This window comes from Balaenoptera physalus (genome assembly GCF_965194825.1).
Source record: "Balaenoptera physalus genome assembly, chromosome: 3".
NCBI lineage: Eukaryota > Metazoa > Chordata > Mammalia > Artiodactyla > Balaenopteridae > Balaenoptera > Balaenoptera physalus.
In genome coordinates, this window is record NC_138890.1 from 140,150,494 (window position 1) to 140,175,067 (window position 24,574).

The 24,574-nt window shown below is 36.1% G+C and overlaps 1 protein-coding gene across 4 annotated transcripts in view; it reads right to left on the reverse strand.

Moving 5' to 3' along the window:
* Positions 1 to 1,030: 1,030 nt before the first annotated feature.
* The window catches only part of MRPS30 (mitochondrial ribosomal protein S30), a 146,100-nt gene continuing 122,556 nt past the window's right edge, over positions 1,031 to 24,574 (reverse strand). For 3 of the 4 annotated variants that reach the window (XR_014261960.1, XR_014261961.1, XR_014261962.1), the window contains one exon: positions 1,031 to 23,643. The gene's annotated coding sequence lies outside the window, so the exon portion shown is untranslated. The remainder of the gene's footprint in view (positions 23,644 to 24,574) is intronic. The other variant, XR_014261959.1, reaches the window with a different exon arrangement.

Here is a 24,574-nt window from a genome sequence, read left to right on the forward strand (position 1 = left end):
ATTTACAAAATTCTACCTCCACAGCCTTCATTTCAAATGCCTCCTGATGAACGATGATTCTGAGCTACACCATTATCTAATCAGCTGGGCCTCCCCATATGTGAAGCCAATGGTTTGTCCATTCAATTACTAAACAGCAAATCATCATAATTACCTATAATTTTTCTGAAGTCACACAATTGTAAATGGTAGAATTATAATTAGTGCATAGGTTTGTCTGAACCCCAGCTCATGCAGTTTCTACTATATTATGCTCTAATCTACTCCATTAAAGGAGAAAGAGGATTTTATCTATCTGTGAGTAATTTAGATGTAACTATTCCCCATGAGGAGTCTCTGTTCTAATCCCATACTCATTTTATAGCAGGATTTAGCCTTTGTTGATTACAAAGTCAGTTCAATTCCATGATATTATCAGAGTGTTTGATGGTTAATATTATGTGTCCATTTGGCTAGGTTATGGTGCCCAATTGTTTAGTCAAACCTGAGTTTAGATGTTGCTATTAATATATATGTTAAAAATTTAAAAATTTAAATTAGTAGCTTTTAAGTAAAGCAGACTACTCTCCATAATGTGAGTGAGCCACATTCAATCAGTTGAAGCCCTTAAGAGGATTCCCAAAGAAGGAATTTGGCCTTAAGACAGAACATAGAAACCCTGCCTGAGTTTCCAGCCTGCCTGTCCTATCCTGTGGATTTCAGTTTCAAGACTACAGAATCAACTCTTACCTGAATTTCCTGCCTGTCAGCTTGCATTCTGGATTTTGGACTTGCCAACCCCCCACAATCATGTGAACTAATTCCTTAAAATAAACCAATCTCTCAATCTCTCTCTGTCTCTGTCTCTGCTCTCTCTCTCTCTGATATGCACATGTGTATTTATGTGTGTGTGTGTGTGTGTGTGTGTGTGTGTGTGCATTTCTTATTCGTTCTCTTTCTCTGGAGAATCCTAATATTGATTTTGGTACCCAGGAAAGTTTAGCTTTTCTTAAAGAGACTGTTTTTATTTTTTTTATTTTTTTTAATATAAATTTATTTATTTATTGGCTGCGTTGGGTCTTCGTTTCTGCGCGTGGGCTTTCTCTAGTTGCGGCGAGCGGGGGCTACTCTTTGTTGAGGTGCCCAGGCTCCTCATTGCAGTGGCTTCTCTTGTTGCGGAGCACAGGCTGTAGACGCGCAGGCTTCAGTAGTTGTGGCACACAGGCTCTAGATCGCAGACTCAGTAGTTGTGGCACATGGGCTTAGTTGCTCCGCGGCATGTGGGATCTTCCAGGACCAGGCATTGAACCCGTGTCCCCTGCACTGGCAGGCGGATTCTTAACCACTGCACCACCAGGGAAGCCCAGACTGTTTTTAGAAATGTGAATGTTAAAGATGCTTCTGGTGAGGTTTCAGATGGAAATGGGCAACATGTTATTGGACACTGAAAGAAGGTGATCCTTTGTCATAAAGTGGAAGAGAACTTGGCTGAATTGTGTTTTACTGTCCTGTGGAAAGCAAAATTGTAAGTGATGAACTTTGATATTTAGAAGAGATTTCTAAGCAAAGTGCTGAAGGTGTGGTCTGATTTCTCCTTTTTGCATATAGTAAAATGTGAGAGGAGGGAGATAATTGAGAAAGAAATTGTTGAGCAAAAAGAGACCAGAACTTGGAGATTTGGAAAATCCTCAGCCTACCCGTGTTGCAAATAATGAGAAAGTGTGCTCTGGAGAGAACACCAAGGGTATAGCTAGACAACCCTCTGCTAAAGAGATTAGGTGTGTGAGTTGTGGATCCAGTCAACCATTTTAACAGAAATGCTGCCAGCTTAGACTGAAAGGGAAAGAAACCAGATGAAATAAAAGAAGGCTGCCAGACTACTGGGATGCCACAGGCAGGAAATGTGCTAGTAGAGCTATCTGACATGAGTGTGTTTTCCTTTAAGTAAAGGAAAGAATCACCTCAACACCACTTCATCAGTTCCAGAGGGTGAGGCTGCCATCCAGGTGGACCTGGAAGACAGAGCATCAAGCCAGAGAGGATTATTCTCAAACCTTAAAATCTAATGAAATTTATCCAAGTCTCAGACTTGCTTGGGAACCATGACCTCTTTTTCCTTTCAATTTTTCCATTTTGGAGTGGGAATGTATATGTTATTCCTGTCCCATCACGGCACTTTGAAAACAGATAACGTGTCTGGTATTATAAGTTCACAGATGGAGAGAAATTTGCCCCAGGATAAATTGTACCCTAAATGACTTCAAAGATTTATATGATGAAATTTGGGACATTGACTTAATGATGTTTAGATGAAATTTTGGACTGAGAGTTGTTGCTGGAATGTTTAAGACTTTTAAGGATGTTGGGATAGGGTGACTATATTTTGCAAATGGGAAGAACATGATTTCTGAGGGGCCAGGAGGCAGACTATTATGGGTTAAATAATGTCTACCCCCAAAAGATATGTTGTATCCTAACCTCTAGTACTTCAGAATGTTACCATACTTGGAGATGGGGTCCTTGCAGAGGTCATCAAGATAAAATGAGGTCATTAGGATGGGACCTAATCCAATATGACTGGTGTCATTATAAAAAGGAGACTTTATAAAATTTTTAGATCCCAAACATTTAAACATAATTCCCTAATCAAGCTCTGATTAATAAGAATTATCTTTTTTTAGCCATATTTGATTCAAAAGGCTAAAAGAATAGAAAAATGGTGTTTCTACTGCTTGTTTTCTCCATTAGTGCTTCTAATCCACATCAGAGCTGTCTATAACATAATCCTGAGAGCATATATCACATACTTGAGGCTACCTTCAATGAAGTTCAAATTAAATTGTAACAGATTTATAAAGTTCATACTATGTGAAATGTTCTAGTAATATGTTAACAAGACTAGATACAACCTAGAGACCGTAACTGGAGGAGGTAGATATATGATTATAATTAAATAGACAGTTGCAGATTCTCTTGAACTTCCACATCAATCCCCAAATGGCTCTCATATCAAAAACTGGTGTCTATGGAATTGCATCCCACAAAGCATTTCAAGTATATGTTCAAGGTTCAACTGAGGATTATATAAAGGGAACTGCCCCTAAACACTACACTGGCATAAAAACAAAGTCTCCCTGAGGATAATAATAATTTGAAGAAGGTAATAAATATAGAGTCTACCATGTCAACACTACTAAACAATACTTTGGTGCTTCTACTAAATTCACTAAGTGATGGAAATAAGAAGTAGTAGTAACATTCTAAAAAATAAATCTGTCAAATTCTGCACCAATTATCCCCTAAAGTATTAACTCTCATTTAAGTTGTTGTAAATTATCTCTAAAAGCAGCGGAAAAGTGAAAAATGTGTTAAAATCAACAATCGGAATGTCAGGTCTAGCAATCTGTAAAACAAATGCTGTTGGAAAATTCTTTTTTTCCATTAAAAATTCTAGAATAGTTTATAATTCTGACCTGAGTGGCGTAGACACATAATAACTTGGTTCCCAGGACAACTCAAATAGAGGCATGCTAGCAGAAAATCTGCACAGTTATGAAGACCCATGAATCTGTTTCCTATGTAAGAAGATTACATGGCTTTTGGGTTGACATGAGTTGTGATAAAACACTAAAAGTATAATCCATAAGAGAAAAAATTGATAAATTAGACTTTATCAGAATTTAAAAGTTTTGTCCTCTGAAAGTTGCTATTAAAAGATTGAAAAGATAAGCAACAGACTTAGGGGAAATATTTGCAAACTACATATCTGCTATAGACTTATATACAGAATATATAAAGACTTAAAATTCAACAACAATAAAAACAAAACTAAAAACAATAAAACAAATGATTCCATAGAAAATGGGCAAAAGATCTGAATAGACACTTCACCAAAAAGATATATGGATGGCAAGTAAGGATGTTAAAAAAAAATACTCCACATCATTTGTCATTAGAGAAATGCAAATTAAAACCACAATGAGATACCACTGTAAATCTATGAGAATTGCAAAAATCAAACTAACAATATCAAATGCTGGTAATGGTGTGGAAAAACAAGAACTCTCCTTCATTGCTGGTGGGAACACAACTTGGTAAACCGCTCGAGAATAACTTGGCAATTTCTTATAAAGCAATAAAAGTAGTAATCTTCTAGGTGTTTAACCAAGTGAAATTTTTACCCAAAAACTCATATACAAGTGTTTATAGCAGCTTTATTCATAATCTCCCCAAACTGGAAACAAGTGTCTTCATTCCTTGTCCACTGACCTTTCCACCATACACCTACATTATTTTACCGTTCCCAGTCAAGTAAACAATAAGACTTGATTAAAATGCCTATAATAGTGTAGATTAAGCACTTGAGCACAGAAATATGTTTCATTAAAATTTACACCAACACATAAAATGATAATCTGGAATCATCTAATATTTCCATTAGCTTTCTGGGCATTTTGAAGATTACTATAAAGTCTGAATTGATAATCCATTAATATTCTAATGCTTTCTGGGTTTTATATCAGTTCAGAGGCAGGTCCTCTGCTTGGGAGAAATATTCTCTGATGTCTTCCAAGGCTACTGACAGGAAAAATACCTGAAAGCTTTGTATATAACAAAGCCTTGGTAAATCCCAGCTTTTCTCTATTCCCACTTAGGTTCAAAGGCAACATAGTTTATTTTCATCCTCTTTGTTTCTGGTCTTTGCTTCATGCAGTCACATCAGCTTTCGTGTTGGGGAGGACTTTGTGGGGTGTAAATGGAAGTGAGGTTGGATGGGCAAAAATATAAATTAGGATAACACTTTCTCACATTTACTACAAATTCATTAAAAAGGTTTTTTGCATTATGTTTTCTTTCTCATTTTAATGACAAAAATAGAAAAAGAAAGCATTCTCTAAATGCTTTTGACTATGAAAGAATTTATACTCAAAAGAAACACATTCACCTAATTTCTCTCAACTTCAAGCATGCCACTTTTAAGGTGAGCTGACAAGACAGAAGTAGCATTCCCTTCATTAAAACACACACACACACACAACTTTTTAACCCTCAATAAAAGCAAATGATTATTTTATAAAGCAAGAGAAATAAGCATCGGAATTATCTAACTTTGCAAACGTTACTAACTTTTGCTTAGTGCCTGAATCCTCTATCTGATCTTGCAACATTCACATCGTTTTTCTCATTGCCAAAAATTCACCTCTCTGCATTGATCACATGCTAGAATAGATAAACAAGTTCTGTAAAGCAAACCTTTATCTTAACTGAAATAGGCCAAGTGTAAAAGCAGTTCATCTTTTCGTGGGGAAACTTCCATACATGTTTTCAAACCACCTTCAGCCCCCGCTACTTGGTCTGCATGGGATTGGAAGGCTAGGTTACTGAGAAAGCCTACATTCAGCATTAGTAGAGATTGCCTATTCTCAAAATAATTGTACCAACTAAGTCTCATCAGCAATGTGCTAAGTTTCAGTTTCTCGATATCTTCACCAAAACTTGGTATTATCAGATTTTTTGGTGGGCTTATGTTTGTGCATAAGTTTTAAAAATTATAACCATTCTGGTGGCTGTATAATGATATCTTGTGATTTTTTTGCACTTTGCATATGACTAATAATTTTTTTGGACAGTTAGTCTTTTCTTTCACTTTGAAGTGGCTGATCAAGTCTTTTGTCCATTTGTAAAAATCAGGCTGCCTGTTTCTTTATTGGTAATTTTTAAGGATTGTTTATACATTGGGGATATGAATCACTTGAGAGATATCTACAGCAAACATCTCTCACCACTCTGTGGTTTACCTTTCCACCCTCTCAAGGTGTCTTTTTTATAACGTAATTGGTTTTTAATGAACTCAAGTTTATTAATCTTGTCCTTTATAGTTAGTATTATTTTATAGTGTTTAAGAAATTTTTGCCTGACACAGATCATATGTTTTCTTATATAATCTGTATTATCTTCTCTTTATGCTTAGATCTACATATTTAAGACCTACAGTGTGTATAGCTTGATGTAGAGATGAAAACTCATGTTTCCATATAGGTGTTCAATTTCCCTTCTCTATAGAATCTTGAACCTTTACGATCTTGGCAGCCTTGGTTGTTCTCTCACATCTTTAAATGATGTTTATTTTATGTCCATATTTTATAGCTGTTTATGGTGAGAGGGTTTGTCTGATAAAAACTGCTCTTTATTATAAGAAGCTGGAATCCCATATGCATTTTGGTGTCAATGTTCTAGATGCAGCACACCAAAAGATTTTTCTCTTCCTTTAACTTTATACATCAAATGACAAATATTTCTTCAGGTTACTCATAGGATACACAAAATATGTAGAATACAGATTTTTTCTGCTGAGAGTCAATTTCAGGTAAAAGCAGTTTCTACTACTACAGTTATTTGGATGGAACATTCCAAGAAACCTCAAAACCAGTAAGTCATAACGGTCTTTATTATATGGATAAAATATGAACTGTTTCTTGGAAATGTAATGACAAGGAAAATATATATATTGAAAGATTCCAAAGGCTTTTTTCCCCAAAGGAAAATGAATTAATTGTAGGTCAATTTTCAAAAATTGGATTTGATATTTATTGAAAGAAAAGTGAAAAAACTAACTTACATAAGATTGATAATTCAAGATTAGAGTAGTACATGAATGTTTTGGCTTAATAGCTCCTACACGACTGACACAGTCTATCTTGGAAAAAAAAAGATGGAAAATGATATTATTTCCTGATATAGACAAAAAATTCACAAAGAGCAATAACTTAAAGAATGAGTTTAAGAAAATGGCATTATTAGGCTATTTTTAAAGCAATGATATGTCTCAATGTCTCAGATACAACTTGAAGATTTTCTGAAACTCTTAGGATATAGATTGTTACATATTTCTCCTTTAAACAGCTCCAGTCAAAAGCCTGGCTTTAGTACCTCTCTTCCTTCTGCATAACACCATCCTCCAGATTTTGCCTGAGAATCTCAAGCCCATCTTTGAAAGTGCTGGCCAAATGTTCTCTTCATCCCATCTGCTATAATGTTGCCTCCTGCAGTGATGCTTTGTCTTTTCTTTGTCTTTTCAACCTGTGTTACTTTCTTCATGGGACTTACCAGTGTCTGAAATTTTATTTTGTGCTGTTTTGTTTGTTTGCTATCTCTTCCATTATAAATACCATAAGACTAGAAACATTATTTTCTTTAACACTGTAGACAAATTATTTTGAATAGTATCGGGAAATGGATGAATAAACGATTGAATAAATAAATGAACTAGGCATCTTTCAAATATGTGGTCAATCAGCAATTGCAGATTTGGAAAGATAACCAGGTTTCTTAAATCCCAGTTGCATTCTCCTTTTAACAAACATGACATCACTCTTTGTGCAGACTTTTAAAAAGTCAATTGTATTGAGGTATAATTTACTTACATTTAAGTTCATATATATAGTCATGCAACCACCATTGCAATGAAGATATAGAAGATTTCCATTACACCCCCAAAATTTACTTGCACCTCTTTTTCCCCAGTCAATCCTCTCCAATTAACCCTAGCCACTGGCAAACATGGGTCTGAGTTTTGACTGGTAGTAGCAGTTTTATCTTTCCCAGACTGTCACAAAAATGGAATAAAATATATAGTCTTTTGCTTCTGGCTTTTCTCACTGGGCATCATGTATTTAAGATTTCATTGTGTTTGCCTTTTATTGATACTGTTGTTACCCTCAGGACACTACAGGCTTCAATTTCTGCCAGTGGTTGATTGACATCTTACCTTGTGCTTAGAGTAGCAGCTGGGGTGCTAGAGGGTTTAGTTTCTCTTATTAGTTTGCCTACTTCCCCTCCAGCAATTCCTGAACACCCGTGCTACAGAGGAGCTCTTTCTCCATGTTCTTGTACCTCCCCCAGTGGTAGACTGTAGTTATTTGTCATAGATATGTTAAAAGATAAACTGAGGCGGGTTAACAATTTCAAGAGTTTATGTGAGCAAACACCAATTCGAATCCGGCAGCGCTAAACCAAAAGCAGTAGGTAGAGCTCAGAGCAAAGCTTTTATAGAGAAGACGATGGAAGCAAAGCAAAGCAGTTATATGACTGGCTACAGCTTAGATGGTTGCCGTATTTGGGGAAGGCTGCTTGGCTGTTTGTGATTAGCTCTTTTTCAGTTTCCTTTTCTCAGATTCTAGTGAATTGACTCTGGCTTAGGTTTCAGTTTGCTTACCTAGGTTACCAAGGCATCAGGGACACTTCAGTCTAATGACTTCCTTGTTTAATTACTTTAACAGGTACTAGGTTTGTAATGGAGATTGATGGGGTTCTCTTTTGTTTTCTATAGTTGATTTACAATATTGTGTTAGTTTCAGATGTACAACAAAGTCATTCAGATACATACCTAGAGATATATATCTATCTATCTAGATATCTATCCATAGATATATATTCAGATTCTTTTCCACTGTAGGTTATAAATCCTTGTTATCTATTTTATATATAGTGGTGTGTATCTGTTTATCCCATACTCTTAATTTATCTGGTGGGGTTCTCTTTTTGTCTGGTCCAGCCTCAACCTCAGGCTCTGTGCAAAGGGCAGGGCTTTCTCAGTGGTACTGCCCCTGTTCCCTCTGACAGCTAAATCCTGCCTGTAATCTGTGGTTGGTCCTGGGTGAGAATTTCCTGCCCAAGAGATTTTTACACCTTCTTTTTAAAGAAGCAATAGATCTTTGTGCAATGGGGGCAAGATTGTGTTTTATCTCCCGACTGGTAACTTAAGGCTTATCTTCGCAGGAGAGACCATTCCATAAACATGGGCAGATTTTCTCCCCTGTTCTCCAGCAGCCACTGGTCATCTCCCCGGCACTTGCTCCAGCAAGGGGGATTCTGTCTTATCTCCTGTCCTGCCCCCAATCTTTCCCAGGAGCACCTGGCAGAGGGCGGTAAAGAGGTTGGGAGAGAAGGTGAGTCACTTTTGTGTTTTGGGCCCCAACTATTCCAAAGTGATGTTCACTTGGTCGCTTCACAACCTTAGCTTTCAAGAAAATTGATGCTTTTGGTGAGTTTTTTGACTGTAAACAATAGTCTTTGTAGATTTTTCATCCTAAATGGAAGCGGAAATAGGTATGTTTGTACAGCCAGCCTAGGGATTTTCTGCAGATGCTGCCCTATTTTAGGTAATATTCATTGCTGCAGGCTGCTTGCCATGTGCCAAAATATATATCTTACATAAAAGGATTATTTGTGATCAAAGACCAAAATGTAATTAGTCTTTTAAGCGGTCATAACTTTTGAAATCATCTATCAACAGGATAAAGTTTAATAAATAGCATCATTTTGAATAACAGCAAAATTGAGAGATATCAGAACAGTTGTTGAATGTTCTGGGTGTTTCTTACATTACTATTTATCACATACTTATTTATCTGTTACTTCATTCCTGTATTCTTTGTCCAGTTTGCTTTTGCTTTTTTGTACGTTTTTACATGACAACTACATCGTCTACCTGATTTGAGCAATCAAGATATAGCTAAAAAACAGGTATAACTTTTAAAGGATATAAAATTGTAAACTTTATTATGCCATCCCTGTAAACATGCATAGAAAACCAAAAGGAACTATTTCGAAATGTTCTAATAGCTACCTCTGAGGCTTAGAATTATTGATTTATTTCATAGTTAAATTTTTTCCTTTTTTCCCTTTCTCAATTATATAAATGAAACATATTACTATTAACAGAAAAAGCTTAAAATATCCTAAATATTCAATTTACTCTTCTATATACTATCCCCTCGTAAAAGCCTGATTACAAATTCCACCTCAGCATAGAAAAAGGCCTTTTTCTCCACCACCAACTTCTTGCTCATCATTTTTTCCTTTTACTGTGGAAACTCAATTGCCTCAATCTTTGAAGTTTTTTTCTATGTTACTTTCTTTGTCTTTCTTCTCTCCTTCATTGATAGTCTCACAAAATCCCAATATTTTAAAGTGTAATCATTCTTTTGTATGTCCACAGGACAGCTTTTCAACTGTACGTTAAATGTATTTTTTCCCTCCCTGTTTACACGTAAGAGGTGAAGTAAATATCTAAGGTATTTATCTTAATAATGCCTAGATAACATTGAGAATAAACTAGTTAGGGCTATAACTTTAAGCTAAACATCTCATCCCTAACTGTCTCTGAATATGTACGCAAATTTCTTGACTAAGAGTGTTTCTTCTTTCAGTCAACTGCATTATTCTGTTACTACTCTGGGTAACTACATTTAAGCATTATTAATTTACACTAGGGTTGCAAATTTTCCAAATTACATTTTCTTGTTGATCTGATCACATCACTTACTCTGCTAAGTAATTTAATTGCTTAATTTATGCTCCATGAAAATAATCTAACCCTACCAAGCTGTATTTATATATTGTTGTTATTTTTTAAACTCTGTACCTAGACTCTTACCTTTTTTAGATAATTTCTTGATGCCTGACAGTTCTTCCATAATGTCTCTTAGCCCTGTCAACTTCTACACTCTCACAAAATACTACTTTCATTTAAAAATAACTTTCCAAATCTTTTTCATATAACAACAACAAATTCATGAAAAACAAAAATGGTCACAGGTCAAAGAGCAAATCATCTCTCAAGGCTTCATGATATTTTATGGTTTAAAAGTGTCAAGTCAATCTAAGAAGAGAGGCTTTGTCAATAATCTTAATTATTTTCATGCTTCTTCTTTCCTTCTTTCCTAAGTTCCTCACTTTTTTTTTAATCTCCTATCTTTACATAAAATTCTGCATTGAGACATGGAACATTTAGCCTCCTACTTGATGTAATCTGGCAGTCCCTAACATGGAATATCCTGAATCAGCAACAATATTTGCTGCCCTTGCCCCCAGTATTGTTCTGAGACTCTGGAGCTCATAATCAAGCCCAGAATCTACTGACTCCAAAGCATTATGCATTTCTCCCCTTCACTGTCCCTGTGTTGGTCGCATCTGTAAGATTAAGCATCACTCTGGATCTTCCCTACAAGTGCTAATTAATAATTTTATCTAAAACAGCAATTCTTTTCAAAAATATAAGGCTTGTCCCTCAGCCCTCAGACAGGGACTAAAGACCTCCAAGCCAAGGAACACTCTCCAGGACAATGACCACCTGCCTGATAGGAATTCCAAATAACAAAACTCAGCCCACTAGAACTCCTCTACCAAGCTTGTGTGCCCCTACATTTCCCAATAGGGTAAGCTATGTAAGCTAAGGATCACGTGAATGAAAAATGTTGCCTGCCATATCAGTAAACAAAGGATGTTGCATCCATCAAGTCACTATCGTCACCCCCAAGGTGGGCCTGAGGGAACCTGGGACGGGGACAAATGGGTTGCCCACTGCCACACCCTCAGCCATTGCAGCCACTCCCAACGGTGCACCCTCAGGGGACTCTGGATGGGAAAGAACAGGATACTTGCCCTAGACAGCTAAGGCATCTTCCCATACATAGAAAAGTGCTAAATTCATTAACTCCAGATGTCTGGTTTTCTTTAATTAACAGTAATCTTTTGATGTTCCCGCTACCTGGTCTTTGTTGCAAGAACTCCTATATAACCTGGCTCCTCTCCTACCTCCTCAAAGCAGCCCCTCAGAGCCATCTGAGGGGCTGCTTCCCAGACTTGAAGTCCTCAGAAAGTCTGCCGAATAAAACATAATTCTCAACTTTTAGGTTGTGCATTGTTTTTTTCAGTTGACAATCATATGGATATCCTTATTCTCCAATAAGTGAGATTGATGATGCGTATATAAGTAACACATAGATATGTAAGACACTGATACCATACTTTTAAAAACAGTTGGGTAAAGTAAAATTGGAATCTAGTTCATAATATGAGATTTTGTATTACCTTTCTCAATAACAAGTTGTAAAGCCCTGATATGGCATTTTATCACTTTGAGTTTATTTCCTTTCAAGCAAAATGAAAAGTTTGAATTGGATGATTATGGTTTCCATTAGATCTAATATTCCTCAATCACTTTATATAATTTGAAAACTTGTGAAATAGACATATCACATGAAGATTGTTCCCATTATTGAAAGACTATAGCAAGAAATCAAGAGTAGTATTTTATTGAAAAAATAAAAGTTTGGGGGTTACATAAACCTGGGCTAAATACCTGCTCTACTATTTACTAATTGTATGGTTTTTGATAAGTGAATACTTATCCTGAACCATAATTAGTTAACTTATAAATACAGATCATAAGTACTACAGGGTTATAAAGATAAATGAAATCATCTTTCTAGATTCATCTTACATGATACTGGCACCAGGAAGACAGTAATATATTTTAGGCCCATTGTTTGTCTCTTTTTTCCTCACCATTTATGAGAAGAATAACCTAAGTCACCCAGTCTGTGGTATTTTGTTATGGCAGCCTGAGCTGGCTAATACAAAATTCCATTCTTAAAAAAACACTCATTTTTGGAAGACTGAAGAAAGAAAAAAAAAAAAAACCCTGCTTTTTAATATTAGACATTTGATTGCTTTAAATGTATACCTTTAAGTAGCAAGATTTGTATGTAAATAAATGGTTGAGGAAAATCTGGCATTCTCATAGGAACTTCCAATTGGAAAATGTTATCAAACACAAGGCTTCCTTGAGTGTATTTATTTCCCCCTTGCAATTAAAAACATTTAAATTCTCCTCTTGATTTCCTTTATCTGTAACAAACAAAGGGAAAATGACCGAGTAATATACAAATCAAGGCATTAAATTACAACATACATCCATATCATGAACAAAAAAAAGAGTACAGTTTTCAGACTCTTTATTTTTACCAAATTTATTCACAAAGCTCTCTCAATATTATAACATCTATGTATCACAGCTGAAGAATAGTGTTGACTAATTTGTCTCTGCAGGGAAGAACACATATCTAATCATAATTTATAGTTTTGTTTACCTTCCTATTGGAAAGCTAATTATTTGTCTAAGTAAGAGTTTTTGCACTATTAAGCCATTGGTGAGTGAAAATACAATTTAAATTTTATGTGGGATTTCAGTCACAAGTTTTATACCTCTCATTAGGGAATCAAATCCCTTTAGGACTTTTGTAAATGAATATCACTGAAAGAACTAAAATGTGCTTCTTAAAATTTAAATCATGGCCAACAGAAGCTGCAATAAGCACCAAAAAAAAGGCAAAAACTCAAGTCACTTGATTTGTAATAACTCAATTATGTGACCAGGATAGCAAGGTATTAGCCTCCTCATTTAAATAGCTCTGTTTGAAATAAATCAAGAAAATATTTTTTTTCCCTATCCTGTTACCAAATGGCTTGTGGACTATCTTCAGTAATTGAAGACAGCCCCTGTTACATTATTCCTAGGCTACTCCCATATGTCAAATCAGCTGAAATTTCAAAACTAGGAAATGAAAATAGAGAATTATGAAAAAAAGAAGCAAATATCAAACACCTCAAATACTTACCTCTGATTCTCCTCTCCCCCACTTAACCCCCACTTATTAATTGGGAATAAATGTGGTATAGCAGATTCAGACAGACAAAATTCCAGCACCAGATGGTGTCACATTTAAAGAAGAGTTAACACTTTTCTTTCTCAAACTATTCCAAAAATTTTCAGGGGAAAGAATGCTTCCAAACTCATTCTATGAGGTCAGCATCATCCTGATAGAAAATTACTGTCCAATATTACTGATGAACATAGATGAAAAAATCTTCAACAAAATATTAGCAAACTAAATTTACTAACATGTTCGAGGATTATACACCATGATCAAATAGGATTTATCCCAGGGATGCAAGGATGGTCAAATACTGTATCTGCAAATCAGTCAGTGTGATATACCACATTAACAAACTGAAGAATAAAAAGCATATGATTGTCTCAATAGATGCTGAAAAAGCCTTTGACAAAATTCAGCATCGATTTATGATAAAAAAAAAAAAAACTCAACAAAGTGAATATAGAGGGAACATACCTCAACATAATAAAGGTATATATATGACAAACCCACAGCTGACATCATACTCAACTGTGAAAAGCTGAAAGCATTTCCTCCAAGATCAGGAACAAGACAAGGATGCCCACTCTCCTTACTTTTATTCAACATAATATTGGAAGTCCTAGTCATACAGCAGTCAAACAAGGAAAATAAATAAAAAGAATCCAAGTTGGAAAGGAAGAAGTAAAACTGTTACTGTTTTCAAATGACATGATTATAGAAAATCCTAAAGATACCACCCAAAAACTATGAGAACTCACCAATGAATTTAGTAGAGGTTCAGGATATAAAATTAATATCCAAAAATATGTTGCTTTTCTATACACTAACAAAAAAGTATCAGAAAATAAATTAAGAAAACAATCCCACATTAAATTACATCAAAAAGAATAAAATACCTAGGAATAAATCTAAGCAAGTAGGTAAAAAAAACTTGTACTCAGCTTGGAAAACTATAAGACATTGATGAAAGAAACTGAAGATGATACAAATAAATGGAAAGATATACTGTGCTCATGGATGGGAAGACTTAATATTGTTAAAATGGCCATACTACCCAAGGCAATCTACAGATTTAGTGCAATTCCTATCAAAATACCAATGGCATTTTTCACAGGACTAGAACAGAAAATTTTAAAATGTGTATAGAAACAAAAAACAACCCAAATAGCCAAAACAATCTTGAGAAAGAAGAACAAAGCTGGAGGTATCACAATCACTGATTTCAAACTATACTACAAAGCTATAGTAATCAAAACAACATGGTACTGGCACAAGAACAGACACACAGGTCTACGGAACAGAATAGAGATCCCAGAAATAAACCCATGCTTATATGGTCAATTAAACTATGACAAAGGAAACAAGAACATACAATGGGGACAAGACAGCCTCTTCAGTAAATGGTGTTGGGAAAACTGTACAGACACATGCAAAAGAATCATACTGGGCTACTTTTTCACAACATATACAAAAATAAACTCAAAATGGATTAAAGATTTAATGTAAGATCTGAAGCCATAAAACTCCAAGGAGGAAACATATGCAGTATACTCTTTAACATCTGTCTTAGCAATATTTTTTTTGGATCTGTCTCCTCAGTCAAGGGAAACAAAAGCAAAAATAAACAAATAGGACTAATTAAACTAGAAAGCTTTTGCACGGTGAAGGAAGCTATCAACAAAATGAAAAGGCCACCAACTGAATGGGAGAAGATATTTGCAAAAGATACATCTAATACAGGGTTAATATCCAAAATATATGAAGAACTCATATGATTCAACATCAAAAAAAAAAACAAAACCCAATTAAAAAATAGGCAGAGGACCTGAATAGACATTTTTATCAAAGGAGACATACAAATAACCAACAGGCACACGAAAAGATGCTCAACAGGGAAATACAAATTAAAACCACAATGAGGTATCACCTCATACCTGTCATAATGGCTATTATCAAAAAGACGACAAATAACAAGTGTTGACAAGGATGTGGAAAAAAGGAAACCCTAGTACGCTGTTGGTGGGAATGTAAACTGATACAGCCACTATGGGAAACAGTATGGAAGTTCCTCAAAAAATTAAAAATAAAACTACTATATGATCCAGTAACTCTACTTCTGGGTATATACCCAAAGAAGACAAAAGCACTAAATCAAAAAGAGATATGCACCCCTATATCTATCAGTGGGTAATGTAAATAATGCTGCAATAAATATAGGGTGGATAAATAAATAATGGATAAATATGCTGTGGTATAGCTATACAATGGAATATTACTCAGCCATAAAAAAAGAATGAAATCTTGTCATTTGCAACAACATGGATAAACATAGTGGGTATTATGCTAAGTGAAATAAGTCAGACAGAGAAAGACAAACACCATATGATTTCACTTATATGTGGAATCTAAACAAAACAAATGAACAAACAAAACAGAGATAGAGACTCATAGATATAGAGAACAAATACATGGTTGTCAGAGGGGAAGGGGGTGAGTGAATGTGTATAGGAGATTCCATTTCCAAAAATAAATGAATCACAGGGATGAAATACAGCATGGGGAATATAGTCAATTATATTGTAATATCTTTGGTGATGGGTGGTAACTAGACATATCATGGTGATCATTTTATAATATATAGAAATATCAAATGTGCACCTGGAACTAACAGAGTATTGTAGGTTAATTATACATAAATTAAAAAGAAAATATATATATATATATATATATATGTAGACACTGGGAAGAAATGCATCAAAATACTAATGATGTTTATCTCTGCAGGGTGGGGATTATGGGTGATTTTTAATTTTTACTTTATGCTTTATGTATTTCTAGTTGTCTGCAATGAACGTGCATTGCTTGTAAAATTAGAAAGAAAACAATATTATTTTAAAAAGCATAGCACTTGCTCATTTTATCATCTTTAGTCTTCCCATTTGTGTAACCATTGGAAAAAAAAGTCAAAATTAGTTTCTCCAAACATTTAGAAGTAATCAGCTATAGATACAAGGTTTGTAAGAACATAATAATTCACATAATAATATTTCAATGATCCCCTGAAGCTGCTTTTCACTTCCATTGCCTACAAAAATCAAAGAAAATTGTTTGTTCCTAAAGGGGAACACCCCAATAGCAGTGGGATTGTGTCAGTTTAATGTGCCATTGTGAATTTATTCTGCTTTTTATTTTACTTTAGTTTTAGAAAGTGAAATTTCTGGTGCATTCAATAATCCCTCAACTCACTTTTTTCAGATTTTATTGTTGAAAGGAAGATATCTATTTCAACCTGAGGATATAAGTTATTTTCAGTTTAGGACTAAAGTGTATTTGGGTGAATGATTGATGAACCAGGAGTGATTTACATTAAGAATTGATGAAATACATGGGAAAAAAACTCAGCCTATGTAGAGAGAAGGAAAATGCATCAGCAATCTCCTTTGGCAAGAGTATCAAGTCTATCTCTTTACAGGGCAACTAGGCTCTCTCAATCTAAGCTCAGTGGCCCCTACTCACTTCCTCACATTCCAAGATGTCTTAGCTTAGGCTGCCATAACAAAATACCTCTGATTGGCAGCTTAAAACAACATAAATTTATTTTTCACAATTCTGGAGGCTGGAAAGTCCAAAATCAGGGCCCAGTAGGGTTCAGTTCTGGTGAGAGCTCTCCTCCTGGCTTACAGAAGACTATCATCTTGCTGTGTCCTCACAAGGTAGAAAGAGCAAGCAAGTTCTCATCTTATAAGGCACTAATCCCATCATGAGGGCCCCACCTTTATGACCTCATCTAAACCTGATTACCTCCCAAAGGCCCATCTCCAAAACTCACCATATTTAGGGTTAGGGTTTCAGCATATGAATATGGGGGACACAATTCAGTCCATAGCACCTGGTTCTTCCTTTCTCTGTGCTCTAGCACATCCTCTGTAATTTCCTCTTGTCATTGTGATGTTTATTGCCTTAATTCCATTTTCCACGTTGCTTACTAGGCAGGGCTCACTTCATTACCCACCTAATTTCTATTAACACTTGAAAGCTCAATCCTGTTATCACCTCTTCCTGGAAAATTTTCTTACCTTTTCAATAAATGACTTTTCTTTATGATTTCATAATATACTTTGTATATACATATTATTGCATTTACTATCTGAAATGCACAGGTAGCTATGCATTTTTCTCACTACAGTTTGGGTTCCTTGAAGACAGAACTGGATTTTATCCATCTACCTCCAGAGCCTAATACAGCACCTGGGACATGTGGGCTCAGTGAGATGTTGTGGTGAATGAATTGATAAAGGAATAAAAAAATGAAAGAAAAAATGGTCCAAAGAGTCCTAGCCAACATCAAGGTGAAGGGAAAACATTCAGTGTAGCACATTTTTCAAATAGAAACCTTTGCAAAGCCAGGGAATACAGTGATGTACCAAGGAATATACAAAACCACCTGAGAACTTGTTGTCACTTTGTCTTTTAATTTCTGTGCTCTTTTTTTTTCACATGCACGAAGAAGCAAACTCCAGAGAATAACACTTTTTATTTGGTGTCTTTTTCCTTCTATTTTTTATAGCTCTAAAAGTAAAAAGTTTGATGCACAAAGAGTGATTATAGTGTGTGGTGTGTGTGTGTGTGTGCACATGTGCTTGTTTTTTCACAGAACCTGAGGGTTATCAGTGCTATTGTCATGTCACAGTGAAGAGAATCAGATATGGCTTTTAGAACTCAATACACCAAACTTGTTAACTGTGGCCCTTGCAGCTAGCCCCAGCCTGTTCAGCAAAGGAGATGGCGTGTGTGATTCTTTGGCAACCCTTTGCAGCCTGCAGGTTAAAAATAAGTTTTTCATTTTTTTTTCTTCTGCTTTCATCAAACACACACACACGCGCACACACACACCACACACCACACACACACACACACATGCACAAACTGACGCATGCAAACCATTTCAATTTTCTGCATTTTGTTTAGAAACACTGATGTTCTAATCCCTTCCTGTGCACTTCGCCTCCCAAACACTTCCCTTGCATCACAAAAGTAACACATGTTTTATTTGTGGTGTTTTTATACAATTAACATTTTACTTTTAATTTGATTTCTAAAACATCATAATGTTTAGTTGCTTAAACGAAGGATCAGGATTGGAGGTTAAAAATAGAAAGTTTGGGGCTTCCCTGGTGGCGCAGTGGTTGAGAATCTGCCTGCCAATGCAAGGCACGCGGGTTCGAGCCCTGGTCTGGGAAGATCCCACGTGCCGCGGAGCAACTAGGCCCGTGAGCCACAACAACTGGGCCTGCACGTCTGGAGCCTGTGCTCCGCAACAAGAGAGGCCGCAACAGTGAGAGAGGCCCGCGCAACGCGATGAAGAGTGGCCCCCGCTCGCCGCAACTAGAGAAAGCCCTCGCACAGAAACGAAGACCCAACACAGCCAAAATTAAATAAATTAATTAATTTTAAAAAAATAAAGAAAAAATATAAAGTTTCAGGCATAAAACTTGAAACCAGACCCGATATGCAAGAGGATGGGAATTCAGAAACCTGAAATCAGCAAGGATTATAATAGACATGATGATGACCAGTGTTGGCCATGAGGTATTGACCCCCAGGTCTGATTATTTAGGAGGTGTTTCTCTCCAGGTAGACTGCATGTATAAAAACCTTACTTTGAAAATAAAATTGGAGATTAAACCTAGAGTCAGTGATATCTTCTATACTCCCTATAATGTTAAAAGTACTTAAAAATTTTTGGTCAGTATTGAAATAAGCTTGATTTCTCCCAGTCTTGGACCTATGAGCTCAGTTTCAGTTCTGGGGGGCAGGGAGGGCTGAAGTTGAAACTTTATTCAGTAAAGTCTCAGTTTCATAGCATGTGTAACAGGTGGCACAATTTGGAGGGAAGTTCACTGTCCTCATTTATGGGAGCATGTTAGAGGAGAGAATTGACACAGTTGCCTAGGGTGCCAAGTTGTCCCAGCCCATATCTGGACCAGAGGAGCGGGAAAGGCAATAGTGAGCTAGCAGCTTGGGTGGGAATATGTGGCCTCACCATCATACAGGAGATATCACTGGACTGATGTATAGCACAAGTGGGCAAAATGGAAATCAAGAAGAGAGTTCCCACGTTGACAAGAAATGTCTCCAAAAATTTAGAATCATTAAGGGTGTTAGTGGAGCTAAAGCCAAATACTGCCCTTTGATATTCCTATAAACCCTCTTCATGTCTGTTACGCGCAGTCTGTGAAACACAGGTTACATAGGTTTTTGCTGATGATAAAACCTTATCCCGACACTTCTATCTTTCCCTACAGCATCCTTCTGTTTTGATTGGATCCTCTCTTTTACTAAACTGTCTTCAGTTTGATTCTCAAAATAATGAAACTAACAAATAAAGATTTCTCAATAGCCCCTGCCTCTCAGCCTCCAAAACCCAACACAAACCCATGAAACTGTTCTCTGTTATAGTCCCTGGATATATTTTTTATATTCCCTATCTTAGAATGTGGGTCGTTCTCTTTTTCTCTCAGTTCTTGGATTCAGTACACTCTCTACTTTCTCACAACCTTCATTTCAACCTTGCATCCCTACCCGATGCCTGGGAGACCATTATTTCAAACACTTTCTTAACTGAACTATGTGACTATATATGACTATCCACGTAACTATCTTACTCTGTGTCATCCTTTAACTTCTACCAGACATTTCCCTGAAACAAAACATTGATCACATTTCTTCTGAAGAAAGACAAATAGAGGTAACTCACAGCTTGTGCAATCAAATTTATATCCCAGACTTCCAGGGCTATTAATAATCTGGCCCTGCTTTACCTGGCCCTGTATAGCTCCAGCAATTTTTCAAGACTGAATTTCAGTCAAGAGACCATACCCCTTTCTCATTCTATGTACTGGGTTTATATTTTCTCCTACACCAGAGCTCTGAATGCTTCTTCACCCTTAACAGTACACATTCTACTCTTCTTTTAAAGATCCTCTTTTCTGGGTGCTATTCATTATTCCTCCAGGCCTCCATGCTGTTTCTGTACATACTTAATCCTGCTTCAACAAAACAAAGGTCAATTACATATTTACATATATTTCCCTAACTATTTCACACTCAGTCAACAAATATTTAATGAATACCAACTATGTCCCAGGAACCATTCTAGACAATGAAGATACAAAAATGAATAAAACCTGATCCTGCCCGTAATCAAATAGCCAGATTTACAGATGAATCACTAAAATTAGTAACTTATGTGTTCATATTGCTGTCTACTAAAGTACATTTCTTTAGGGATTTATCTCCTTTTTCTCCCTTTAAATTCCATCTAAGCAACTATCACAATGCTGAAGAATTGCTAAACGCTAAATAAAAGGTATGGAGCAAATTATTAAGATGATGAGGTCAAAGTATGATTCTTAATTTATGATAGGTTAACATAAATTGTTTTCTAAAACTAAAGGATGCTAAAGCAATGTGGTTTTGAGATATAAAATAGCAATCGTCTGATCTCAAGTCAGCAGAAGTAGCAGTCAGTGAATATTCTTCAGCCCCATTTCGCAGATGGTGGCAAGAATTGTTCCTCCCAAGATCGCCAGAGATTCAGCAGATGGTGATGAAGAGGCAGTGCTTAAAAGGGGAATAGGCAGCTTTTTTGGTTAATTCTGGTTCCTAATTCATGCTTCTACTGAACTGGTTAAGGTTGTGTATTGTCTCATCACCCTGTATGTGTACCTCGCCTTTCAAATGGTAGTACTCTGCCAATTGCTTTTTTTTACAAGAAACACTCATACCAGAAATGTGTTTATGGCAGATTGTACTGGAAGATAAGAGTCCTTGCATTATGCATAAAACTTAAATGTGAATATTTGACATATTTAGAGCATCTACCTGTACAGAGGAATCTAGCCCATCTTCCATTGTACACTCTCTGATTGACCTGCCTCTGGGACTTAACTCTTTGCACAAAATGGTCATTCAAGGTGTGTTCCCCCACAAAGGCAATTATTTCCTCATTAGAAATACTGGATACGTCATTTTAAAACTGCATTTGTAAAAGTCTGGTTTTGTGAAAATATCTTTTAAGTCTTTTTATAACTACTTTTGCAAAGTTTTGGTGTGTGCAAATATCTGTTGTAATTGGATAAATGCTGAAAATTTATCTAAACAGGGGCTTAAAAGGAATTCATTCAAGCTCTATAAACTCTTTGTAATTGCCATTGGGATGCAGAGAACAGGATGGCAACTCTCTTACATCAATTTCTGTGAAGGCAGTCATCAAGGGGTGTTAAAAACCAAGGTTTAGGAGGAAAACATCATTTTTAACAAGAAACGTTCCAGTGCAGAGAAACCACTCTGAGATATAAAAAATCAGTGATAATTTATCGTCAACCTCATTATCAACAAATATTCACTAAGCTCATCTACAGTATGCAAATGCTTTGTACAAGATTCTTTAGTTTCTTGGTGGCATACAGTCCTTGAAGACCCTAAAGAGGAGGAAAAATTTATAAATATCTTGGAAACAGAAAGGTTATTATTGATTCAGAAATTTAACATTCAGCACTCTAAGTAGGCCACAACTGTTTCTGGCATATACATTGTATGATGCACATTTTTTAAAAAATGAAAAAAAAATGTAAAAGACAGCAAGTTGCCTAAAGTTTTCATTTAAATAATAAGCTTTAGGCAGTACCTGTATGTTGTTTATATTCAACTGTTCAGGACCATTTATATTGTTTATTTGGTTTTGGTTGATGTTGCTTCATATTATTTTATTCTGCAGTGAAAGAAAACCACTTAGGTGGGTTAGATCAGTCAAGTTTACATGTAATTTTGTGTTTTAATAATAAACTCAGAACAATCTTTGTTAGAGTACCAATCATTGTTAGAGACATTAATTCCTCTTGTACAAGTATAATGTCTCTACATTGTACATTATTCATACAGTGTTTTATTCACTGTTAAATAAGTGGAATCTAGACCTTATATTATGCCTGGATAATGGTAGAGAACAGGTAAGCATGTAGGTCTCAGAATGGAATTTCCTGAGGTGATAGTCATAGAGTAAACTGGGAAGTAGAGAAAGAGAAACTGAATTAATCATATTCTTAATAAATATTCCCACCATTTTATATCATAAAGAACCAGACCTAGCTTGCAACTGGCTTGAAAAGGTAGTTGAATTAATACTGAAAAAGAAAAATCACTGTATTTGGGATTAGATCTCAATTCTAGTTTTTGTGTCTATTAATATAGCCAGTATTAGCTTAATTGGATAAATCTCCTTATTTCTTTGATCCTTAGTTCCCTATCCAGGAAATGAGGGGTTAAACTGCATTTTTGTGTGTGACTATGCCTAGGGAGACGGCTCTTTAAAGAGACAAAAATTTATGTGTGATCAGAATCTTTAACTTTTTTTAAAATTTTTATTTATTTATTTTTGGCTGTGTTGGGTCTTTGTTGCTGCGTGTGGGCTTTCTCTAGTTGTGGAGAGCGGGGGCTACTTTTCATGGCGGTGCGTGGGTCTCTCATTGCGGTGGCTTCTCTTGTTGCGGAGCACAGGCTCGAGGTGAACGGGCTTCAGTAGTTGTGGCATGCGGGCTCAGTAGTTGTGGCTCACGGGCTCTAGAATTCAGGCTCAGTAGTTATGGCACACAGGCTTAGTTGCTCTGTGGCATGTGGGATCTTCCCGGACCAGGGCTCGAACCCGTGTCCCCTGCATTGGCAGGAGGATTCTTAACCACTGCACCACCAGGGAAGTCCCAGGATCTTTAACTTTTAAATGTTATGAATAATTTGGACTTGCTGCCTTCTACATCTTGTTACTCATTTTATTTGTTTGCTTTTGTTTCGTCCCTGGACTTCACACTGATACCACTTAAATTTGGATTTTTCTCTTAACCCAGGAAAGTAATGATATCTCTTCTCCCAAACTTTATACTGACAACAATCTAGGCCCTATTATTAGCCATCGCCATTCCTACATCTTTTCCGTCCTCCAGTTTACACGTGGGTTTTCAGCTTTATGTTTCTGACTTACCTATTGTCAGCTCACATCGATAGTACCAGGTGCAGACAATATAATCAGTAAGCCTCCTTCTGGTTCTATTTTTCTTCTCTTTTCTATTTTTTAGGGGTGGAGATATGTTCTGTAGCCCTAAAGTACCTAATGCAAGGTAAGAATGGAGACGTTAAACACTTAACGGTTCTCATTGACACTGTACCCATAAATTGGCCCAAACCTCCAATGTTCTAAGACTCTAGTGGTCCATAAGGGGTTGTAAAAGATATTTCATCGCATTTCACAAAGACCACTCATCTTGCTTCACCTCGGATTTTTACCATGTGCTCTCTAACTTTTGGATTCTTGCTTTCCTGAACTTAATCAATTTAACCCTCAGTTTTCTCTATGATTTTGAATTGGCCTCTTTTGTTTTATTGTCCCTTAACTCTCCTGTGCCACTTTCTTTCCAAAATACAAATCCCTACATCAGTGGAGATAATCTTGCATGGATTATTAGGACCTTATACTATCACACAGACACAAACATATGCTCAAATGACATCATACAATATATATCAGCTGTATTGAGTCGCTACTCCTCAAAAATATGTAGCTATTTCTGAATAAGAGCAAATGGTCAGAGTGTAAAGAAAATCACATGGAAAGATTCTCAACGTCACGAGCCACGTGGGGTATAAGACTCAAATCCACAGTGTGATACTGCTTCACACACACTCAGATGCCTATAATTAAGACAGAGAGTAACAAGTGTTGATGCGGTTGTGGAGAAATTGGAACATTTGTACACCTGCTGGTGGGGATGGAAAATAGTGCAGCCATTTTAGAAAATAGTCTGGCATTTCCTCGAAAGATTAAACACAGAGTTACCATATAACCCATCAATCACACTCCTAGAGAAATGAAAATATATGTACACACAAAAACATGTACACGTATGTTTGTAACAGCTCAAAAGTGGAAACAAGCCAAATGTTCATCAACTGATGAATGAATGGATAAATAAAACGTGACATATCCATACTGTGAGATATTATTTGATAACAAAAAGAAATGAAGTACTGATACAGGCTAC